Source organism: Delphinapterus leucas, chromosome X, assembly GCF_059928025.1.
Source record: "Delphinapterus leucas isolate spDelLeu-1000000601 "Yukka" chromosome X, BTC_Dleu_Yukka2, whole genome shotgun sequence".
NCBI lineage: Eukaryota > Metazoa > Chordata > Mammalia > Artiodactyla > Monodontidae > Delphinapterus > Delphinapterus leucas.
In genome coordinates, this window is record NC_143150.1 from 35,864,717 (window position 1) to 35,890,557 (window position 25,841).

Below are 25,841 nucleotides of genomic sequence, written 5' to 3' on the forward strand. Positions count from 1 at the left end.
ATACTAAGTGAAGTCAGACAGAGAAAGACAAATATCATATGATATCACTTATATGTGGAATCTAAAAAAATGTTACAAATGAACTTATCTACAAAACAGAAATAGACCCACAGACATAGAAAAGAAACTTATAGTTACTAAAGGGGAAAGTGGAGGAGGGTTAAATTAGGAGTTTGGAATTAGCAGATACACACTACTATATAGAAAATAGATAAACAGGGACTCCCCTGGTGGCACAGTGGTTAAGAATCCACCTGCCAACGCAGGGGACATGGGTTTGAGCCCTGGTCCAGTTCGAGCCCTGTCCTGGTCCATGATTCCACATGCCACGGAGCAACTAAGCCCATGAACCACAACTGCTGAGCATGTGTGCCACAACTACTGGAGCCCACATGCCTAGAGCCCATGCTCCGCAACAAGAGAAGCCACCGCAATGAGAAGCCTGCATACTGCAACAAAGAGTAACCCCCACTCGCCGCAACTAGAGAAAGCCCGTGCGCCGCAACAAAGACTCAACACAGCCCCCCCCAAATTAATTAATTAATTAATTAAAAATAGATAAACAACAAGGTCCTACTGTATAGCACAGGGAACTGTATACAATATCTTATAATACAGCATAATGGAAAAGAATATGAAAAAGAATATATATATATATATATATATATATGCACACATATATATATCTGAATCACTTTGCCTTACACCAGAAACTAGCAAAACATTGTAAATAACTATACTTCAATTGTAAAAAAGGAAAAGAAAGGACTGTGATTAAAGATGTATCCTATAAACCCCAAAGAAACGAATAAAATTACAAAGAGTTAAAGTAAGCCAATAAAGAAGATTAAATTGAATTTTAAAATTTCAACTAATCCAAAAGAAAGCCAAAAAACAAACAGAGAAAAACAGGAAAGGAAACAAAGAATACATATGACAAATGAAAAACAAAGAGTAAGAGGAGGGGTTTAAACTTAGCCATATCAATAATCACATTAAATGTAGATTGTCTAAACATCCCAATTAAAAGGCTGCGATTGGGCTTCCCTGGTGGCGCAGTGGTTGAGAGTCCACCTGCCGATGCAGGGGACACGGGTTCGTGCCCCGGTCCGGGAAGATCCCACATGCCGCGGAGCGGCTGGGCCCGTGAGCCATGGCCGCTGAGCCTGCGCGTCCGGAGCCTGTGCTCCGCAACGGGAGACGCCACAACAGTGAGAGGCCCGCGTAGCTAAAAAAAAAAAAAAAAAAAAAAAAGGCTGCGATTATAAGATTGGATACAGTAACAAGACCCAACTGTATGCTGTCTTCAAGAAAAACTCTTCAAATTAAAAAAACCCACAAATAAGATAAAAGTACAATGATGGATACACCTTGCTAACAATAGTCAAAGCTGGAGTGGCTGTATTATATAAGACAAACCAAAAAAAGTAAAACCATATGATCATCTTAATCAATGCAAAAATACTTACAAAATTTCAACATCTATACTGAGGAAAAGTCTCAACAAGTTCAGAATAAAAGGAAAACTTACCCAACTCCTCAACCTGATAAGGACATCAGTGTAAAACTTACAGCTAACATCATACTTAATGGTGAAAGACTGATATTTTTTCCCTGAGATCAGCAATAAGAAAAGCATATTCATACTCTCTGCTTCTTTTAAACAGTGTACGGGAGGTTTTATTAACTACAATTAGAAAAAATGCAATAAAAGTTATCAAGATTGGAAAGAAAGATGCAAAACCATCTTTTATTTGTGAATGACCTGATTACCTATGTAGAAATTTTGATGGAATCTACAAAAAAGCAACTAGAACCAATGTGTGGGTTTAGTAAGATTGCAAATAAAATATCAATATAGAAATTGTCTTTTCACAGATTAACAATTAACACACAAAAATTGAAATAAAAGTAGAAATACCATTTGCAAAAGCATCAAAACATGTTAAATACTTAGGGATAAATCTGACAATGTATGTGTAAGAGCTGTACACCGAAAGCTGCAAAACATTGCTGAGAGAAAACAAAGACCTAAATAAATAGAAACATATACTCTGTATATGGGTTAGAAGATTCAATATTTAGATGTTGATTCTCCCTAAATTGATCTATAGAGTACATGCAATCACAATCAAAACCCCAGTATGAGATTGCACGTGTGGAGAAAGAATTTACTACAAAGACACAACACCGTGCTATGACTGTTATATATCATACTGTGGGGGTGAATATATAACTATGCATTTCTCAAACCTCATAGAACTGTACATCACAAAGAGTGATCACATCTCCCAACTCTGTTTGCTCAGAGGAACTAGAAGAAGTGACACCCAATCAGCAATGAGCACACCTAGAGCCCAAATATTCATTTCTAATATTCTCCAGTCAAAGGAACCAGGGCTCCTTGGAGAAGTGTCTGATTTTAGGGCTGGGACAGGAAAAATACAAGGTGCCTGGATCATCTTATTGTGCAAAAAAAGTAACAAAGTGCTTAGAAAAACAAAAGATAGGGCCATGTCAAAAGGACACAGGAGATGACACGAAAGAGCTTTCAGTGGCCAAAATTTGGACAACTTGAGCAACAAGCTAAGTAATTATAGTGTTGGATTATAGCCCAAAGAATACAATAAACATCTATGAGTCCAGACTAAAATAAATAAATGACTGAAAAAGTAAATGGAAGAGAAGTAACGGCTCTTCCTTACTGAATAATTTAAATTAAAAATGTAGAAGTGATAGGGGAAATAGAAAATAACAATTATAACACAACAGTAACAACTTCTGCAGGCAAAATCCACTGATTAATTAGTGGGTAAAACTTTAAGGAGAAACAAGGTATTTACATAGTCCCCAAGTAATATTTATTAATTACTGTGTTGGTTTTAACATATGCCCATAATTTTTTGATACTCCTCCCTCCTGGAGATAGAAGGAGCTTAATTCCTATCCCCTTGAGTGTTGGCTGGAATTAATGTTTTTCTTTTAATTAACAAAGTATGGAAACAGAAAAAAAGTACCTTTCAGTGGAGAAATCTATCAGACAGCACCTTACCCAAATGATCAAGGTTAACATTACCAATGATAAGTCATTTCGATATCATGTAACCCTTGATATTGCATGATGAGAAAAGCACTTTACCTCTGTGGTATTCTTTCCCCAAATCTATTACCTTGGTCTAATAATGTGAAAATATCATACAAACTCAAACTGAGGGGACATTCAACAAAATACTTGAGAAGTACTCGTCAAAAGTGTGAAGGCCATAAGAGACAAGAAAGACTGAGGAACTACCATGGACTGGAAAGACAACAAAATGCAATATGATATCCTGGTTTGGATTCTGAAACAATAAATGGACATAAGTAGAAAACAGGATAAATCTAAATAAAGTCTATAGTTAATAGTATTGTACTCACATTAATTTCTTAGTTTTGACCATTGTATCATAGTTATGTAAGATACTAGTAGAACCTGGGCAAAGCATAAATGGGCATATTATGAGCCATTTTTGCAACTCTTTTAGTAAAGTATTTTTTTTAATAGTTGGAAAATTCTTGTAATATTTATTGTAGATAGAGCTGATTCTAAAGTTAATTTGCAAATGAAAACTTAGAATCACAAAAAGACTTTGGAAAAAAGAGCTAAGTTGGAGAATAAACACTGTGTAAGACGTTTTATACAGTAATCAAGACAGTGTGATATTCATGCAAGAATGCATAAATGGGTCAATGGACCAAAATATAAAACCAAGAAATAGACCCACACATATATGTTCAATGATTTTTGACAAAAGTTCAAGAGCAATTCAATGGAAAAAGATAGTGTTTTCAGTAAATAGTCCTCATATAACTGAATGTCTATATGCAAAAAAAAGGAACATCCATCCTTATCCCATACCGTACACAAAAATTAACTCAAAATGGATCAGAGACTTAAATGTAAAAACCTTTAAAACTTCTAGAAAAAACATAGGAGAATATTTTTTTTGACCATGGGTTAGGCAAAGATTTCTTGGATACAATACCAAAACGACAGTCCACACTAAACAACTGATAAATTAGATTTCATCAAAATTATACCTCCCCTTCTTAAAAAGATACTGGTAAGGGGATGAAAAGACAAGCTATAAACTGGCAGAAAATCGTTGCAAAGCATATATGATAAATAACCCTCAAAACTCCATAATGAGGAAAACATTGACTCAATTTTTTAAATGATTAAAAAATTGAACCAGCAGTTCAACAAAGAAAATATACAAATGACCAATAAGCATACGAAAAGATGCTCAACAACATTAATCACTAGGGAAATGCAGATTAATAAGATACAATTACACACATATTAGAATGCTTAAAATTAAAAAGGTTGACCTTATCAAGTGTCAGTGGTGATTTCAAACAATTGGAACTCTCATACAATGTTGCTGGAAATTTAAAGTCTTAACACTTTTGAGGATACTTTGGCAATTTCTTAAAATGTTAAAAGTTTAGTATACAACTATGATACAATTCAGCCATTTTATTCCCAGGTATCTATCCAAGAGAAATGACAGCCTGTGTCCATATAAAAATTTGTATAAAAATCCTCATAACAACTATATATGTGATAGTTAAATAGTGGAAATGACTCAACTGTCCATCCACATGCGAGTGGATTAACAAACTGGTATAGCCATACAACGGAATACTGCTCATAAATACGAGTAATAAATTGCTGACTGAGATTGGTTCAAGATGACAGAGTAGAAGGACGTGCGCTCACACCCTCTTGCAAGAGCACCGGAATCACAACTAACTGCTGAACAATCATCAACAAGACGACACTGGAACTCACCAAAAAAGATACCCAACATCCAAAGACAAAGAAGAAGCCACAATGAGATGGTAGGAGGGGCGCAATCACAATAAAACCAAATCCCATAACTGCTGGGTGGGTGACTCACAAACTGGAGAACACTTATACCACAGAAGTCCACCCACTGGAGTGAAGGTTCTGAGCCCCACGTCAGGCTCCCCAAGCTGGGGGTCCAGCAACTGGAGGAGGAATTCCTAGAGAATCAGATTTTGAAGGCTAGCAGGATTTGATTGCAGGACTTCGACAGGACTGGGGGAAACAGAGACTCCACTCTTGGAAGGCACACACAAAGTAGTGTGCACATCAGGACCCAGGGGGAAGGAGCAGTGACCCCACAGGAGACTGAACTAGACTTACCTGCTAATGTTGGAGGGTCTCCTGTGGTGTGGGGGCTGTGGCTCACTGTGAGGACAAGGACACTGGTGGCAGAAGTTCTGGAAAGTACTCCTTGGTGTGAGCCCTCCCAGAGCCCACCTTTAGCCCCACCAAAGAGCCAACAGTGAGGGAACCCAGCCCTACCCATCCCATCAGCAGACGAGTAGATTAAAATTTTACTGAGCACTGCCCACCAGAGCAACACCCAGCTCTACCCACCACCAGGGTCTCCCATCACAAAAAGTACACAAGCCTCTTAGATAGCCTCATCCACCAGAGGGCAGACAGCTGAGGCAAGAAGAACTACAATCCTGCAGCCTGTGGAACAAAAACCACATTCACAGAAGACAGGCAAGATGAAAAGGCAGAGGGCTATGTACCAGATGAAGGAACAAGATAAGACCCCAGGAAAACAAGTAAATGAAGTGGATATTGGCAACCTTCCAGAAAAAAGAATTCAGAAAAATGACAGTGAAGATGAAACAGGACCTGGAAAAAAGAATGGAGGCAAAGATCGAGAACATACAAGAAACGTTTAACAAAGACCTAGAAGAATTAAAGAAAAAACAAACAGAGATGAACAATACAATAACTGAAATGAAAACTACACTAGAAGGAATCAATAGCAGAATAACTGAGGCAGAAGAACGGATAAGTGACCTGGAAAACAGAATGTTGGAATTCACTGCCATGGAACAGAATAAAGAGAAAAGAATGAAGAGAAATGAAGACAGCCTAAGAGACCTCTGGGACAACATTAAACGCACCAACATTCTCATTATAGGGGTGTCAGAAGGAGAAGAGAGAGAGGAAGGAACCGAGAAAATATTTGAAGAGATGATAGACAAAAACTTCCCTAACATGGGAAAGGAAATAGCCTCCCAACTCCAGGAAGTGCAGAGTCGCAGGCAGGATAAACCCAAGGAGAAACACACCGAGACACAAAGTAATAAAATTGACAAAAATTAAAGACAAAGAAAAATTATTGAAAGCAACAACGGAAAAATGACAAATAACATACAAGGGAACTCCCATAAGGTTAACAGCTGATTTCTCAGCAGAAACTCTACAAGCCAGAAGGGAGTGGCATGGTATATTTAAAGTGATGAAAGGGAACAACCTACAAACAAGATTACTCTACCTGGCAAGGATCTCATTCACATTTGACAGAGAAATCAAAAGCTAAGAGAATTCAGCACCACCAAACCAGCGCTACAACAAATGCTAAAGGAAATTCTCTAGTGGGAAACACAAGAGAAGAAAAGGACCTACAAAAAAAACCCAAAACAATTAAGAAAATGGTCATAGGAACATACATATTGATAATTACCTTAAACGTGAATGGATTAAATACTCCAACCAAAAGACACAGGCTCGCAGAATGAATACAAAAACAAGGCCCATATATATGCTGTCTACAAGACACGCACTTCAGACCTACGGACACATACAGACTGAAAGTGAGGGGATGGAAAAAGATATTCCATGCAAATGGAAATCGAAAGAAAGCTGGAGTAACAAGACTCATATCAGATAAAACAGACTTTATAATAAAGAATGTTACAAGAGACAAGGAAGGACACTACGTAATGATCAAGGGATCAATCCAAGAAGAAGATATAACAATTATAAATATATATGCAACCAACATAGGAGCACCTCAATACATAAGGCAACTGCTAACAGCTCTAAAAGAGGAACTCAACAGTAACGCAATAATAGTGGGGGACTTTAACACCTCACGAACACCAATGGACACATCATCCAAAGAGAAAATTAAAAAGGAAACACAAGCTTTAAATGACACAATAGAACAGACAGATTTAATTGATATCTATAGGACATTCCAACCAAAAGCAGCAGATTCCACTTTCTTCTCAAGTGCACACGGAACATTCTCCAGGACAGATCACATCCTGGGTCACAAATCAAGCCTCAGTAAATTTAAGAAAATTGAAATCATATCAAGCATCTTTTCTGACTACAATGCTATGAGATTAGAAATTAATTACAGGGAAATAAACAAACAAAACACAAACACATGGAGGTTAAACAATACGTTACTAACTAACCAAGAGATTACTGAAGAAATCAAAGAGGAAATCAAAAAATACCTAGAGACAAATAACAGTGAAAACACGACAATACAAAACGTATGGGATGCAGCAAAATCTGTTCTGAGAGGGAAATTTTTAGCAAAAACTCTTACCTCAAGAAACAAGAAAAAATCTCAAATAAACAATCTAACCTTACACCTAAAAGAACTAGAGAAAGAAGAACAAACAAAACCCAAAGTTAGTAGAAGGAAAGAAATCATAAAGATCAGAGCAGAAATAAATGAAATAGAAACAAAGGAAACAATAGCAAAGATCAATAAAACTAAAAGCTGGTTCCTTGAGAAGATAAACAAAATTGATAAACCATTAGCAAACTCATCAAGAAAAAGAGGGAAAGGACTCAAATCAATAAAATTAGAAATGAAAAAGGAGAAGTTACAACAGACACCGCAGAAATACAAAGCATCCTAAGAGACTACTACAAGCATCTCTATGCCAATAAAATGGACAACCTGGAAGTAATGGACAAATTCTTAGAAAGGTATAATTTTCCAAGACTGAACCGGGAAGAAACAGAAAATATGAACAGACCAATCACAAGTAATGAAATTGAAACTGAGATTAGAAATCTTCCAACAATCAAAGGTCCAGGACCAGATGGTTTCACAGATGAATTCTATCAAACATTTAGAGAAGAGCTAACACCCATCCTTCTCAAACTCTTCCAAAGAACTGCAGAGGAAGGAACACTCCCAAACTCATTCTATGAGGCCACCATCACCCTGATGCCAAAACCAGACAAAGATACTACAAAAAAGGAAATTACAGACCAATATCACTGCTAAATATAAATGCAAAAATCCTCAACAAAATGCTAGCACACAGAATCCCACAACACATTTAAAGGATCATACACCATGACCAAGTGGGATTTATCTCAGGGATGCAAGGATTCTTCAACATATGCAAATCAATCAATGTGATATACCATATTAACAAATTGAAAAATAAAAACCATATGATCATCTCAATAGATGCAGAAAAAGCTTTTGACAAAATTCAACACCCATTTATGATAAAAACTCTCCAGAAAGTGGGCATAGAGGGAACCTACCTCAACATAATAAAGGCCATATACGACAAACCCACAGCAAACATCATTCTCAATGGTGAAAAACTGAAAGTATTTCCTCTAAGATCAGGAACAAGACAAGGAGGTCCACTCTCACCACTATTATTCAACATAGTTTTGGAAGTCCTAGCCATGGCCATCAGAGAAGAAAAAGAAATAAAAAGAATACAAATTGAAAAAGAAGAAGTAAAACTGTCACTGTTTGCAGATGACATGATACTATACATAGAGAATCCTAAAGATGCCACCAGAAAACTACTAGAGCTAATCAATGAATTTGGGAAAGTTGCAGGATACAAAATTAATGCACAGAAATCTCTTGCATTCCTATACGCTAATGATGAAAAATCTGAAAGAGAAATTAAGGAAACACTCCCATTTACCAATGCAACAAAAAGAATAAAATACCTAGGAATAAACCTACCTAGGGAGACAGAAGACCTGTATGCAGAAAACTATAAGACACTGATGAAAGAAATTAAAGATGATACCAACAGATAGAGAGACATACTATGTTCTTGGATTGGAAGAATCAGTACTGTTAAAATGACTATACTACCCAAAGCAATCTACGTATTCAATGCAATCCCTATCAAATTACCAATGGCATTTTTTATGGAACTAGAACAAAAAATCTTAAAATTTGTATGGAGACACAAAAACCCCAAGTAGCCAAAGCAGTCTTCAGGGGTAAAAACTGAGCTGGGGGAATCAGACTCCCTTACTTCAGACTATACTACAAAGCTACAGTAATCAAGACAATATGGTACTGGCACAAAAACAGAAATATAGATCAATGGAACAGGATAGAAAGCTCAGAGATAAACCCATGCACATATGGTCAAATAACCTATGACAAAGGAGGCAAGTATATACAATGGAGAAAAGACAGTCTTTTCTATAAGTGGTGCTGGGGAAACTGGACAGCTACATGTAAAAGAATGAAATTAGAACACTCCCTAACACCATACACAAAAGTAAACTCAAAATGGATTCAAGACCTAAATGTAAGACTGGACACCATAAAACTCTTAGAGGAAAACATAGGAAGGACACTCTTTGACATAAATCACAGCAAGATCTTTGATCCACCTCCCAGAGTAATGGAAATAAAAACAAAAATAAAACAAATAGGACCTAATGAAACTTAAAATCTTTTGTAAAGCAAAGGAAACTGTAAAAAAGATGAAAAGACAACCCTCAGAATGGGAGAAAATATTTGCAAATGAATGAACAAAGGATTAATCTCCAAAATATATAAACAGCTCATGCAGCTCAATATTAAAAAAACAAACAACCCAATCCAAAAATGGGCAGAAGACCTAAATAGACATTTTTCCAAAGAAGACATATAGATGGCCAAGAAGCACATGAAAATCTGCTCAACATCACTAATTATTAGAGAAATGCAAATCAAAACTACAATGAGGTATCACCTCACACCAGTTAGAATGGGCATCATCAGAGAATCTACAAACAACAAATGCTGGAGAGGGTGTGGAGAAAAGGGAACCCTCTTACACTGTTGGTGGGAATGTAAATTGATACAGCCACTATGGAGAACAGTATGGAGGTTCCCTAAAAAACTAAAAATAGAATTTCCATATGACCCATCAATCCCACTACTGGGCATATACCCTGAGAAAACCATAATTCAAAAAGACACATGAACCCCAATGTTCATTGCAGCACTATTTACAATAGCCAGGTCATGGAAGCAACCTAAATGCCCATCGACAGGTGAATGGATAAAGAGGATGTGGTACATATATACAATGGAATATTATTCAGCCATAAAAAGGAACAAAATTGGGTCATTTTAGAGACGTGGATCGATCTACAGACTGTTATACAGAGTGACGTAAGTCAGAAAGAGAGAAACAAATACCGTATATTAACGCATATATGTGGAACCTAGAAAAATGGTACAGATGAACCGGTTTGCAGGACAGAAATCGGGACACAGATGTAGACAACAAATGTATGGACACCAAGGGGGGAAAGTGGTGGGGGTTGGTGGTGGTGGTGTGATGAGCTGGGAGCTTGGGATTGACATATATACACTAATATGTATAAAATGGATAACTAATAAGAACCTGCTGTATAAAAGAATAAAAATAAAATTCAAAAGAAGAAACAAAAAAACAAGGACCTACTGACTACAACACAGAGAACTCTACTCAATATTTTGTAATAACTTATATGGCAAAAGAATCTGAAAAAGAATTGATATATGTATATGTATAACTGAATCACTTTGATATACACCTAAAACTAACAAAACATTGTAAATCAACTGTACCCCAATATAAAATAAAAATTAAATTAAAAAAATTTTTACAGGAAGGTAATAAATTGTTGATACACAGTAAACGACATTTAGATGTATCTCAAAATAATGACAATCGAGTTAAAGAATCCAGACCCACCCCCCACAGAAAAAAAGAGTACATACTGTATGATTCCATTTATATACAAATTTCGGAAATGTAAACTAATGTATATTGACCAAAATCAGTTTCCAAGGACTGGGAGGGTATACCAAAGGGGCCTGTTGAAACTTTGGGCGATGATGGATATGTTCACTATCATTATGGCAGTAATGGTTTCACGAGTGTAGACATATGTGAAAACATATTAAACCGTTACACTTTTAATATGTACAGTTTATTGTATGCCACATACACATCCACAAATCTGTTATTTTTTAAAGTATTATGGGAGTTCAGAGTAGAGAGACTCAAGAGAGATCACAGTAGTAGGACAGGGAGCCCTCACTTTCTCATTCAATGGGTGTAAAAATGATCTGTATTGTCTAGAATCTGTACTTTCCTTGAAATGATGGGCATATGAAAAACCTCAAATTGTATGTCCAAGTCTAAAATAAATTAGTTCCAGAGAACCTAAGTTTTGGAAGTCTCTTAGTGTTTCAGCGGTTTTCAGACATTGCTCCACAAGACACTGGAGTTCCTCTGAGTTCTCCAGAGTGTATGTGTATATGAGGGGGGTGGTGTTGTCAGTGTTGAGAACACATAGAAGGTAATGGTCCCTCTTCCATTCTGCTTCAATTAGAGTACCTCCACTCATTTGCTATATACTGAATTTCAGAGTAATATTTCATTTACAAAAATAAAAGCACTCCACAATTTAAAAAAAAAAAAGGGAAGTCTACAGGTATAGCTCAGTCTGCTATGTGACTAATTTTTCACTACATCCATTTATTATAGTTACTATAGTTTAGCTAAAACATTAGAGAGATTGGGAAGTCCTTTTTACCAATCTCGTTACATCAGCTCTAGCATGGAATAGGAAGAAAGTTATTGAGCAAGAGAGCAGAACGGGAAATTTGGATGGCCTAATTTTTCATGAACCACACCTTTCTTTAAGATCATATAGATCAATAATAGTAATAAAAGCAAACATTTATTAAGCACTTACTGTGCACCAGGCACTGGACTAATCACTTTACATGTATAAACTCATTAAATCTTTACAATCACCCTGTGGGGTAAGAGCTATTTATCATCCTCACTTGTCAGACAAGGAAACTGGGGAATAGAGAGGTTAAGTGGTTTGCCCAAGGGCACAGAGCTATTAAGTGGTAAAGCCTATATTGGAACCCATAGGTGCTTGACTCCAAAGCACATGCTCTTGACCATCACATGCTGTTGCTCTCTAGATCAAATGTTTTCAAACTACACTCTGTGGAAATGTTTCATGGATGTGTTGGTGGTGTAGAGGGTGAGAAGGTGGGAGGAAGTCTGACCCCTCATCATCACTATCCTCACTTTTTTGATCACAGCAGCTCTACTTTTATTTGTTTACATATCCACATTCTGCACAAGATTTCAATGCAAAAAGTTTTCACTACTAAAAAAAAATGTAAGAGGTTTGAAAAGCTCTGATAAAAGTACAATCCCTTCATGTTGCAGATGAAATTACAGAGAACACAAAGGGAATGTGCTTTACCTTCAGTAACAATAACAGCAAGCTAGTGGCAGGTCCTGACTCTTTGTCTAGTATTCTTCCCTGTAGGCCACTGCTTCACCATGAACCCCAAAAAGATTTCATCAAAATTTTAGTGGAATACATGAGTTTTGAAAAATCAAAATTGAAAGTAAACAATGTCTAGAGAGAAGACCCTATTCTGAAATTCAGAGTGAGCTATCCTCCTCCAGGAAGTAATAGCCATCTCCAATATCCAAATACTCAAGAAAAAAGATTTTTCCTTGACCACCAGTGGACAGTGGAGTGTACAAAATACATAATGCTATGATGGAACTTATCTTTCTTAGTGCAAATCAGGTAGGAGTCCAGGTAGGGATTTAAGCTTAAGCTTCTTGCATCAAACTTTTTATAGGAATATGCCTTAATATGGAAGAGAAGACAACCACAGGCAACCCCACATTTGAAAAGGACTCATCAAATTTCTGTCAGAGCCAGGGTGCTAGGCTTGGTGCTCACCCTGTGTCTCAGATTTCACTGTCACTTTCTTTGCAGTGCCAGACCCTAATATTTTCATCTCAGATGCAAACCTCAGAACTTTAAAGGGCCCTATGAAACTCTTCCATTTTTGTGCAAAATTCTGCAGGTATGTGCAGATTTCTGGTCAGTGAGTCTAGCTTTCTTCAGAATCTCAAAGGAGCTCACAACCCCCATCAGGTTAGGAAACTCTGGTTTGGACGAAGTTTTTATGACTGAACTGGGCATTAGGCCATTTGTGAGATCAGAGGGAGGGGTAAGCTGTCTGCTTGACCTGAAAGCCCCAGTAAAAGTGAAAACTGAGGCTAGGGCTTTATTTTTCTGCCTGCCTGCTTATCTGCCTGCTAATCTTATAGGGAGCATGAGGAGAGGTGACGAAGAGAAAAATGTTAGGTATTTTGTGCTGTGTGTTCTGTTTATATGATGCCAAATAACCTGTTGAATACAAGCTTTTGCATTTTAACCTGTTTCATACAGAGGTAGCCGGATACAGTGGGGGCAAGTATTGGTTATAGGGACAAAGAGACCTGGATTCAAATGCAGACTCTACCATTCTGGGGCGTTACCTAACTTCTTTAAGCCTCTGTTACCTAATTTATAAAATGAGAATAATAGGAGCTACTTCATAATATTGTTGTATGGATTAAATGATACAAGGTAAAGTGCCTGGTAAATAGAAAGAGCATAATAAGTATTAGAAATTCTTATGAGAGTTCACTATTATCATCATAATCACAGTGTTCCTACTCCTGTTTTTAAAAAAATTCCTCTACTTATTTTTCTCTGTCCTGTTATATTTTTTATATTTTATATATTTATTTATTTATTTTTATATTATATTTTATATTTTTTGTCCTATTATTTTTTTCTGGTTGTCCCCTTCCTTCTCTCTTTCTTCCCCCTCTATTTTTCAAATTCTTTCTACTTTCTCTCTTTAATCTCTCTCTTTATCTCACTCTATACCCATCTTCCCCGCTATCCACTTGTCAGAAAACAGGGAAACATGAACAAACTTGAAAGATTCTAAAACATGAATAGTCAATGGAAAATAGAAAGCATTTGTTAAAGTCAAATTTCAAGGAATACCAGATCTCATTACTGAGCTACTGCATCTTCACCATAAATCTCATATATAAATACACAATTACCTCTAAACACACCCTATCTCCTTGAATGGCTCAATCTCAGCCAAAATCAATGTCAGATTTCCTGTTGTACTCAGAGCTGCAAACAAGTCCTGAGTGCCATGGAAATTTTAAGTTCTCCCCAAGCTCTTGAGCTTCTACTTAAATGAAAAGCCAAACATACAAGCAATATTTACCCAAGGTCTTGTTTGCTACATTAAGTAATAAAAATATGGAACAAACCTTCCAACCAATGCAATAACAGGTAGATGGCTGACTAATTAAAAAATCTCCTTCAAAGCAGAAAACAATTTAAAAATTACATGTATACCTTATTTGAACTTAAAACATAAATGTATATTCATTTTCTAATATTTTGATATAGGACCAAGGCTTACATTTTACTTTTATAAAACTTACCCATAAGAATCATCAATGATTTTTAGTTTCAGTCCCATTAACATGGAGTTTAAGAACCAAGAAACAATTATAAAGTATATTAAATAAGAATCCTTGCAGATTTTATTATCTTATTCCCATGTATTTATAGTTGTAATAACCCAGTTTGGGTTGACAGCAACATTTCTAGTGACATGGATTTACTGAATTTTCCCAAATCATTTTAGTATTTTTAACTTTTATTATTAAATATATCATACAAAAATTATATATAATGTATATGTAAGATGTAAAGGACAAACATTAAAAGAGCATCCATGTACTTACAACCGGTTTAACAAATACATCATTACAGACAGCTTTGAAAGCCCTTGTGTCAAGAACTGTGAAGTGTCTGAGATTTTACCCTACTTGCAAGCTGACAACTTGGCCTGCCAGTTTCATGGATGCTGAAAAAAATCAATCTAGTTATCTATCTTTATGCCAATACCACACTGTTTTGATTACAGTAGCATTATAAGACTTGAAAATCAGCTAGTGCAAGTCCTCCACCCTTGTTCTTTTTTGAAGTTGTTTTGGCTGATCTAGGTTCTTTATATTTCCATGTAAATGTGAGAATCAGGTTGTTAATTTCCAAAAAAAAATCATACCAGCATTTTGGTTGGGATTGTGCAGAATCTGTAGATAGAATTGTGGAGGGAAGAGATCAAGATGGCAGAGTAGGAGAACATTTAGCTCAACTCCCCCCATGAACACATCAAAAATACATCTACATGTGGAACAATTCTACAGAGAATAAACTGGAGACTGGCAGAAAGACTCTTATACAACCAAGGCTGTAAAGAAAGATACACACGGAGTCAGGTAGGATGGGAAGAGAATTGATCAGGTCAGGAACTATGCCCATAGGCAGGGACACAGAAGAGCAGGGGGATTACACAAGCTCAGAGATCCTCCCTGGGTAGTAAGCAGTTCAAACCACATATTGGGCACCCCAGCCCTGGGGTCTGACACTGGGAAGACAAGTCCCCTTAACTGGTTTAAAAACCAGTGGGACTTACAGGATGGCTGTAAGAAACATAGACTCCACTTGTGAAGAGCACACACATACTTGCTAACTCCCAGGAACAAGGAGGAAGAAGCATATGGAACTGCCTGGGACTCTGGCCAGTTTCCCATAACCATCACAGCACATAGCCCAACCCATGCCCAGTGCCCAATCCAGCATCTCTAGCTACGGAGCAGCTCCACAAAGGGAGAAGGCGACCACTGCTGAGGAGAGTGTGCACTTGGTGGGGAGGGGGTGGTAGCAGAGTCAGCTCTAACCCAGTATGGCATCCAAAGGGGATGAGGGCAGCCATTAATAGTGTTCACGGAGGCAACAGATGGGGTGCAGTCTGGAACTCTGACTGCTGTGCTGGGATCACCCCAGCACATGCCCCAGCCTATGCCAAATGCCTACTCTGGCCCCATTTTGCTCCAGTGCTGCTCCCCTCTGTGGTAAAGATGCTGTTGCTAGAAGAGGAGAGAGAGTACACTTAGAGGAAATAGAAGGAGCTCAGATCAGACCCTCAAAGATTCTGCTCCAGCATCTTGGGACCTGAACCTATCCCTGATAGGTCAAAGACAGCCACTGAGCATAGGAGAAACCCCAGCACACACGTGGCTCTGGTTCCTCCATCTCCAGACCCACCTCCCACCAAGGTGATAGACAACAGCACATCCCGATGAAGATGCGAACCATGCTCACTTCAAATCTAGCTCTCCCACAAAAGCCAACAGACACACGCAGACTGAATAGAGATGCTCCCACACAAGAATACCCCTTCAAGACTGAGATAAGTAATTGCCTCACCTAATGTCATAGTGAAAGAGAAAGTTAAGCAAAATAAGAAAACAAAGGCATTTGTTGCAAACTAAAGAACAAGAAAAAAAAACCCTGTCAAAACAACTAAAGAAACAAAGATAAATAATTTACCACATAACAAGTTCAAAGCATTAGTAATAAGAATGATAGCTAAACTTGGGAAAAGAATAAATGAACACAGTGAAAATTTTAACAAAGAACTAAAACTAGAAAAATGAACAAGTCACAGCTAACGAATACAATAACCGAAATGAAAAACAAACTAGTAGGAATTAACATCAGACTAGGTGATATAGAAGAATGCACAAGTGATCTGGAAGATAGAATAATGGAAATCAATGAATCAGAAGCGCAAAAAGAACAACGAATTTTTTAAAAATTGAGAATAGTTTAAGGTACTTTGGAGCCAACATCAAGCATACTAACATTTGCATTATAGAAGTCCCAGAATGAGAAGAGAGAGATAAAGGGGTAGAAATAAGCTTGATGAAATCATGGCTGAAAACATATCCAAGAAGAAAAGAGATATTCAGGTATAGGAATCAGAAAGTCCCAAAAAAGATAAACTCAAAGAGATCCAAACCTAGATATACCACAATTGAAATAGTAAAAGTTAAAGAGAGAATTCTAAAGGCAGCAAGAAAACAACAAAAACTCAGACACAAGGGAACCCCAAAAGGCTATCAACTGACTTTTCTGCAGAAAATTTGCAAGCAAGAAGGGAGTGGCATGATATAAAGTGCTGAATGTGGAAAACCTTCAACCTAGGATATTTTACCTAGGCAGATTATCATTTAGAATTATAGGAGACATAAAAAACTTCTCAGAAAAGCAAAAACTAAAAGAGTTCATCAATACTAAATCACATCTTAAAAAAAATGTTAAAGGATCTTTTCAAACTGGAAAAGCAAAGACTACAAAGAGATGTACAACTTACAGGAGAGGAAAAAATCCCATACATAAAGAAAAATATATGATGAAGGCTGTGGTTTACCCACTTAAATAAGCTAGTACAAACATCAAAAGACAAAGATTATAGAATCAACTATTAACTATAATAAATAGTAAAGGAATAAACATGAAGATGTAAAATATAACATCAAAAACACAAAACGAGGGGGAGGGGAGTAAAAATGTAGATCTTTTAGAATGTTTTTGAATTAAATAAATAGCCATTTAAAATAAGTAGATATAGTTATAAGTCAACATATATGAAGCCCACAGGTAACCACTAATCAAAAACCTAAAATACAGATATGAAAAAACTAGAGAGAAAGGAACACAACTGTAACACTAAAGAAAATCATCAAACAACAAGAAAAAAAAGGAAAGAACAGCGAAGAACTACAAAACTACCAGAAAAAAAAATAATAAAATGGCAATAACTGCATACCTATAATCACTGTAAATGGCAATGGACTAAATGCTCTGATCAAAAGACAAAGGGTGGCTGACTGGATTAAAAAAAAAAAAGACTCATCAATATGCTCCTTAAAAGACACACTTGAGAGCTAAAGACACACACAGACTGAAAGTGAGGAGATGGAAAGAGGTATTTCATGTAAATGGAGATGAAAAGAAAGATGGGGGAGCAACCCTCATATCAGACACAGTAGACTTTAAAAGAGTCTATAACCAAAGACAAAGAAGGGCATTTTATAATGATAAAGGGATCAATACAAGAAGAAAATATAACATTGTTAATATGTATGAACCTAATATATGAGCACCTAAATATATAAGGCAATTATTAACGGTTATAAAGGGAGAAATTGACAATAATACAGTAATAGTAGGGGACTTCAACAGTCCACTTTTTTTTTTAAACATCTTTATTGGAGTATAATTGCTTTACAATGTTGTGTTAGTTTCTGCTGTATAACAAAGTGAATCAGCTATATGGACAGATCATCCAGACATAAAATCAAAAAGGAAACAAGGGTCTTAAATGATACATTAGAACTGTTGGACTTAATAGATGTTTATAGGAAATTCATCCATATACAGCAGAATGCACCTCCTGTTTAAGTGTACAATGAACATTCTCCAGGATAGACCACATGCTAGGCCACAAAACAAGTCTCAAAAAATTTAAGAGGCCAAAAATTGTATAAGGCATTTTTTCCAACCACAATGGTATGAGACTAGAAATCAATCAGAAGAAGAAAAATGGGAAAAATACAAACACATAGAGACTGAACAACGTCCTACTAAAACACAATTGGGTCAATGAACAAATCAAAGTGGAAATCAGAAAACGGATTGAGTTCCTCATGTTTCTAATTAAATCATCTCAGCATCTTCCCCGCCCTTAAAAAAAAAGGTAATGAAAATAGGTTGAGACAAATGAAAATAAAAGTACAATTTCCTAAAATCTATGGAATGCTAAAAAACAGTTCTAAGAGGGAAGTACATAGTAATACAGGCCTTCCTCAAAAAATAAGAAAAATCCCAAATAAACAACCTAACTTACCACCTAAAGGGTTTAGAAAAAGAAGAAAAAAACAAACTTAAAGTGAGCAAAAGAAAGGAAATAATAAAGATCAGAGAGAAAATAGATAAAAGAAAGATTTTTTAAAAATAGAAAAAAATCAATAAAACCAAGAAGTAGATTTTTGAAAGGATAAAAAAAATTGACAAACCTCTGGTTGGCCATGCTCACCAAGAAGAAGACATAGGACTCAAACAAAATAAAAAATAATAGAGGAGAAATAACAATCTATACTACAGAAATACAAAAAAATCATAAGAGAATACTATGAACATATGTCATATGCCAACAGAATGGACAAACTAGAAGAAATGGACAAGTTTCTAGTAACATACAGACTGCCAAAACTGAATCAAGAAGAAACAGATAATTTGAACAGACCAGTCAATATAAGTGAAACAGAATCAATAATTGAACAAACTCCCTGCAAACAAAACTCCAGGACAGGATGGCTTCACTGGAGAAATCTACCAAACACACAAAGAAGAACTTATACCTATCCTTCTCAAACTCTTTCAAAAGACTGAAGATGAGGGAAAGCTCCCAAATTCATTCTATCAAACCACCATCACCTTGATATCAAAACCAGACAAAGACACTACCAAGAAAAGAAAAATATAGGCCAGTATGTTTGATAAATATAGATGTAAAAATCCTCACCAAAATATGAGCAAATCAAATCCAGCATTACATAAAGAGGATCATACACCATGACCAAGTTGGATTCATTCCAGGATCACAAGGATGGTTCAACATACTCAAATCAATTGGTGTTACACACCATATCAACAAAAGACAAAAATTACATGATTATCTCAATGGATGCAGAAAAAGCATTTGATAAAATTAAACATCCATTCTTGATAAAAACTCTCACTAAAGTGGGTATAGAGGGAACATATCTCAACATAATAAAAGCCATTTATGACAAACCCACAGCCAACATGATACTCAAAGGTGAAAAGCTGAAAGCCTTCCCCCTAAATTCAGGAATAAGACAAGTATGCCCACTCTCACCACTTCTATTCAACTTAGTGTTAGAAGTACTAGCCACAGCAATCAGACAAGAAAAAGAAATAAAAGGTTTCCAAATTGGAAGTGAAAATGTAAAATTTTTACTATATGCAGATGACATAATATTCTATACAGAAAACAGTAAATACTCCACATAAAAGCTATTAGTACTGATAAATGAATTCAGCAAGATAGCAGGACACAAGATTAATATACAGAAATTTTACACTCAAAATGAAATATAAGAGAAAGTAAATAAACAATCCAGTTTAAAATCAAATTAAAAATACTATCGAGGAATAAACCTCATCAAGGAGATGAAAGCTATATATGCTGAGAACTCTAAAACACTGATAAAGTAAACAGAAGATGACTGAAAGAAATGGAAAGATATCCCATGCTCTTTGATTGGAAGAATTAATAAAGGTAAAATGGCAATACTAACCAAAGCAATCTACACATTTAATGCAATTTCTATCAAATTTCCTATGACATTTTTCACAGAACTAGAACAAGTAATCCTAAAATTTATATGGAACCCCAAAAGATGCAGTTGCAAAAGTGATCCTGAGGAAAAAGAGCAAAGCTGGAGGCCTAACCCTTCCAGACTTCAGACAATACTACTAAGGTACAGTAATCAAAACATCATGATACTGGCATAAGAACAGACATATAGATCAATGGAACACAATAGAGAGCCAAAAATAAACTCACACACCTATGGTCAACTAATCTTCGACAAAGGAGGCAAAAATGTACAATGGAGAAAAGACAGTCTCTTCAACAAGCAGTGTTGGGAAAGCTGGGCAGTTGCATGTAAATCAATGAAGTTAGGACACTCCCTCATACCATTCACAAAAATAAACTCAAAACAGCTTAAAGACTTAAACATAAGACATGACACCATAAAACTCCTAGAAGAGAACATAGGCAAAATATTCTCAGACATAAATCATAGCAATGTTTTCTTAGGTCAGTCTCCCATGGAAAAAAAAAACAGCAAAAATAAACAAATGGTACATAATAAAACTTACAAGCTTTTGCACAACAAAGGAAACTGTAAACAAAATGAAAAGACAACCTATGGGCTGGGAAAAAAATATTTGCAAACGATGAGACCAACAAGGGCTTTATTTTCAAAGTGTACAAATACAACTCAATATCAAAAACACCCAAACAACCCCATGAATAAAATAGACAGCAGACCTAAATAATTATTTCTCCAAAGAAGACATACAGATGGACAATAGGCACATGAAAAGATGCTCAACATTGCTAATTATTAGAGAAATGCAAATCAAAACTGATACAATGAGGTGATACAATGAGGTATCACCTCACACAAGTCAAAATGGCCATCATCAAAAAGTCTTTAAATAATAAATGCTGGAGAGGGTGTGGAGTAAAGGGAACCCTCCTATACTGTTGGTGGGAATATAAATTGGTGCAGCCACTATAGAAAACACTGTGAAGGTTTTTCTTAAAAATTTAGAATAGAGTTAGAATATGATCCAGCAATCCCACTCCTGGGCATGTATCTGGAAGAGATGAAAACTTTCATTCAAACAGATACACGCACCCCAATGTTCATAGCAGCACTGTTTACAATAGCCAAGAGATAAAAGCAACCTAAGTATCCATCAACAGATGAATGGAGAAAGATGGTGTGTGTATATATATATATATATATATATATATATATGTGTGTCTATATATATATATATATATATATATGTGTGTGTCTATATATATATATATATATATATATATATATACACAACAGACTGTTACTCAGCCATAAAAAGGAATAAATTTTTTCCATTTGCAGCAACATGGGTGGACCTAGACGTTATCATACTAAATGAAGTCAGACAGAGAAAGACAAATATCATATGATATCACTTATATGTGGAATCCAAAGAATAGTACAAATGAACTTATTTACAAAACAGAAAGAGACAAACAGACATAAAAAACAAACTTAAGATTATCAAAGGGGAAGGGTGGTGAATGGATAAACTAGGAGTATGGGATTAACAGATACACACTTCTATATATAAAATAGATAAGCAACAAGGATTTACTGTATAGCACAGGTAACTATATTCCATATCTTATAATAATGTATAATGGAAAAGAAACAAAAAAATTTAAAAACATATATAAACATAAATACATATATTCTTTGAAATATATATATATTTCCAAATCATTTTGCTGTACACCTGAAACTAACACAATGATTGTAAGTCAACTATAGTTCAGTTAAAATAAATAACAAAATACCTAGGAATAAACTTAACCAAGGAGATTAAAGACCTATACTCTAAAAACTATAAGACATTAATGAAGTAAAGTAAGATGATACAAAGAAATGGAAAGACATCTCACGTTCACAGATTAGAAGAGTTAATATTGTTAAAATGTCCATAGTACCCTAAGTAATCTACAGACTTAATGCAATCCCTATCAGAATACCCATGGCAATTTTCACAGAACTAGAACAAAGAATCCTAAAATGTGTACAGAACTACAACAGACAGAGAATAGCCAAAGCAATCTTCAGGAAAAAAAAAAAAAAAAGCTGGAGATATCATGCTCCCTGACTTCAGACTATACTACAAAGCCACAGTAATCAAAACAGTATGCTACTGGCACAAAAACAGACACATAGATAATAAAACAAAATAGAGAGCCAAGAAATAAACCCACACAAAATATGGTCAATTAATCTACAGCAAAGGAGTCAAGAATATAAAATTGGGAAAAGACAGTTTCTTCAATAAGTGGTGCTGGGAATACAAGACAGCTACACATAAAAGAATGAAATTAAAACATTTTCTCAAACCATGTATAAAAATAAACTCAAAATGATTAAATACCTAAATGTAAGACCAGAAACTATAAAACTCCTAGAAGAAAAGAGGCAGAACAGTCTTTGACATAATTCTTAGAAATATTTTTAAATCTGTCTCCTAAGGCAAAGGAAGCAAAAGCAAAAGAATCCAAAAACCAAAGCAAGACGAAAAAACACCTTTGCACAGCAAAGGAAATCATCAACAAAATGGAAACACAATCTATTGAACGGGAGAAAATATCTGCAAATGATATGATCAATAAGAGGTTAATATCCAAAATATAGAAAGAGCTCATAAAACTCAATAGCAAAAAACCAAACATCTTGACTAAAAACTTAGCAGAAGAACTGAACAGACATTTTTCCAAAGAATACATACAGATGGCCAACAGGCACATGAAAAGATGCTCAGCATCACTAATTATCAGAGAAATGCAAATCAAAACCTCAGTGAGGTACCACCTCACACTTGTCAGAATGGCTATCATCAAAAAGACCACTAATAAACATTGGTGAGGATGTGGAGAAATGAGAACCTTTGTACACTGTTGGTGGGAATGTATATTGGTGCAGCTATTATGGAAAACAGTATGGAAGTTTCCCAAAAAACTAAAAATAGAACTACCATATGATCCAGCAATTCCACTCCTGGGTACATATCTGGAAAAAAATATAAACACTAATTTGAAAAGATGCATGCACCCCAGTGTCATAGCAGCATTATTTACAATAGTCAAGACATGGAAGCAACCTAAGTGTCCAGCAAGATATAGATGGATAAAAAAGGATGGGTATATATATAAATGAATATTACTCAGCCATAAGAAAGAAATTCTGCCTTTTGCAACAACATGGATGGACCTGAAGGGTATTATGCTTAGTGAAATAAGTCAGATAAAGACACATACTGTATGTTATTACTTACATGTGGAATATAAAGAACACACACATGAATGAATATAACAAAACAGAAACAAACTGACAGGTATAGCAAATAAATTGGTGGCTACCACTGGGGAGAGGAAAGGAGGGAGGGGCAAGTATGGGTAGGAAATTAAGAGGTACAAATTACTATGTATAAAATAAATAAGCTACAAGGATATATTGTACAGCACAGGGAACATAGCTAATATTTTATAGTAACTTTAAGTGAAGCATCATCTATAAAACATGGAATCACTAATGTTGTACACCTTAAGCTAATATTGTAAATCAACTATACTTCAGTAAAAAATTGTGGATAATTAGTATCTTAATAATATTGAGGTTTCCTTCTGATTCATGAGAACAATATACCTTTCTAAATATTTCGGCCTCCGTTAAATTTTCTCAGCAATGCTTTTTAGCTTTCATTGTATAGGTCTTGCACATCTTTTGTCAGATTCATCCCTAAGTATTTAACATAATTTGATGCCACTGTTAATGGCATTGCTTCTCCACTACAGTTTGATTGTTTCTAGTATTGATATATAAAACTACAACTGATTTTTGTATGTTAATAGTCTATCCTGAATATCTGCTAAATCCCATTACTATTTCTAATAGCTTTTTTGTAGATTCCATCAGATTTTCTCCATAAAAGATCATATAGTCTTTTTTTTTACATCTTTATTGGAGTATAATTGCTTTACAATGGTGTGTTAGTTTCTGCTTTACAACCAAGTGAATCCGTTATACATATACATATGTTCCCATATCTCTTCCCTCTTGCGTCTCCCTCCCTCCCACCCTCCCTATCCCACCCCTCTAGGTGGTCACAAAGCACGGAGCTGATCTCCCTGTGCTATGTGGCTGCTTCCCACTAGCTATCTATTTTACATTTGGTAGTGTATATATGTCCATGCCACTCTCTCACTTTGTCACAACTTACCCTTCCCCCTCCCCATATACTCAAGTCCATTCTCTAGTAGGTCTGTGTCTTAAAATAATGGCAGTTTTAGTTTTAGTTCTTCTTTTTCTACCTGGATTCCTTTTTCTTGCCATGTAATGGTGGACAGAGCTGTCAGTCTACTGTAGAATATAAGTGCTAAAAGATGGCATACTTGAATTTTTCATGATCTCAAGGCAAAAACATTGAGTCTTTCACCTTTACATATGATGTTAGCTTTAATTTTATTTGCTGATAAACTGTATCAGGTTGAGAAAATTTCCTTCTGTTCCTGATTTCCTGAGAATTTTTATCAGGAATGGACAGTGGATTTTTTCAAATGCTTTATCAGTGTTTATTATGATCATCATATGGTTGTTTTTTTTAATCTCTCAATATGGTGAATTAAATTGATAGACATAATGTATAGCCAGTCTTGAATTTGTTTTGTCACGGGTTATTATTCTGTTTATGTATTTTTGGAGACAATTCACTAAAATTTTGTTCAGAATTTTTTCATCTATTTTCATAAAGAATATCTATCTATAGTTTCTTTGTGATCTCTCTGTCTGGTTTTGGTATCAGAGTAATGCTGGCCTCAGAATGAACTGGGAAGCAGTTCAAGTTTCTGGAAGAGTTTATTTAGGATTGGTTTCATTTCTTCATTACATGTTTGGTATAATTTGCCAGTGAAACCAGTTGACCCTGTAATTTTCTTTCTAGGAATATTTTTAACTAAAAATACTATTTTAATAGGCATAGGGCTAGTCACTCTATTTCTTTTTTAGTGAGCTTTGGTAGTTTGTCTTTCAAGGAATTTATCCACTTCATCTGTGTTGTTGAATTTATTTGCATAAGTTGTACTAATATTCCAGTATTATCATTTTAATATCTGTAGAAACTCCTTACTGATGTTGTCTTCTTGCTATTTCCTTCACAAATCTGGATAGAATTTTATCACGTTCTTTTAATATTCTCAAAGGACTAGCTTTTGGTTTCATTTTCTCCATTTTTTCCATTTTCTTCATTGATTTCTGCTCTGATATTTATTATTTTGTTTCTTCTGCTTACTTTGGATTTAATTAGCTCTTTTCTATATTTTTTTAAGATAGAATCTGAGGTCACTGATTTGAGATCATTTTTCTTTTCTAATTTAGGCATTCCCTCTAAGTACTGCTTTGCTGCATCCTGTAAGTTTTGATATTTTGTGTTTTATTTTCCACTAAATTCAAAATACTTTCGAATTTCCTTTTTCAATTTCTCTTTTGGGCCATAGATCACTTGAAATTGTATTTTGTTTCTCAACAATTGGAGATTCTCT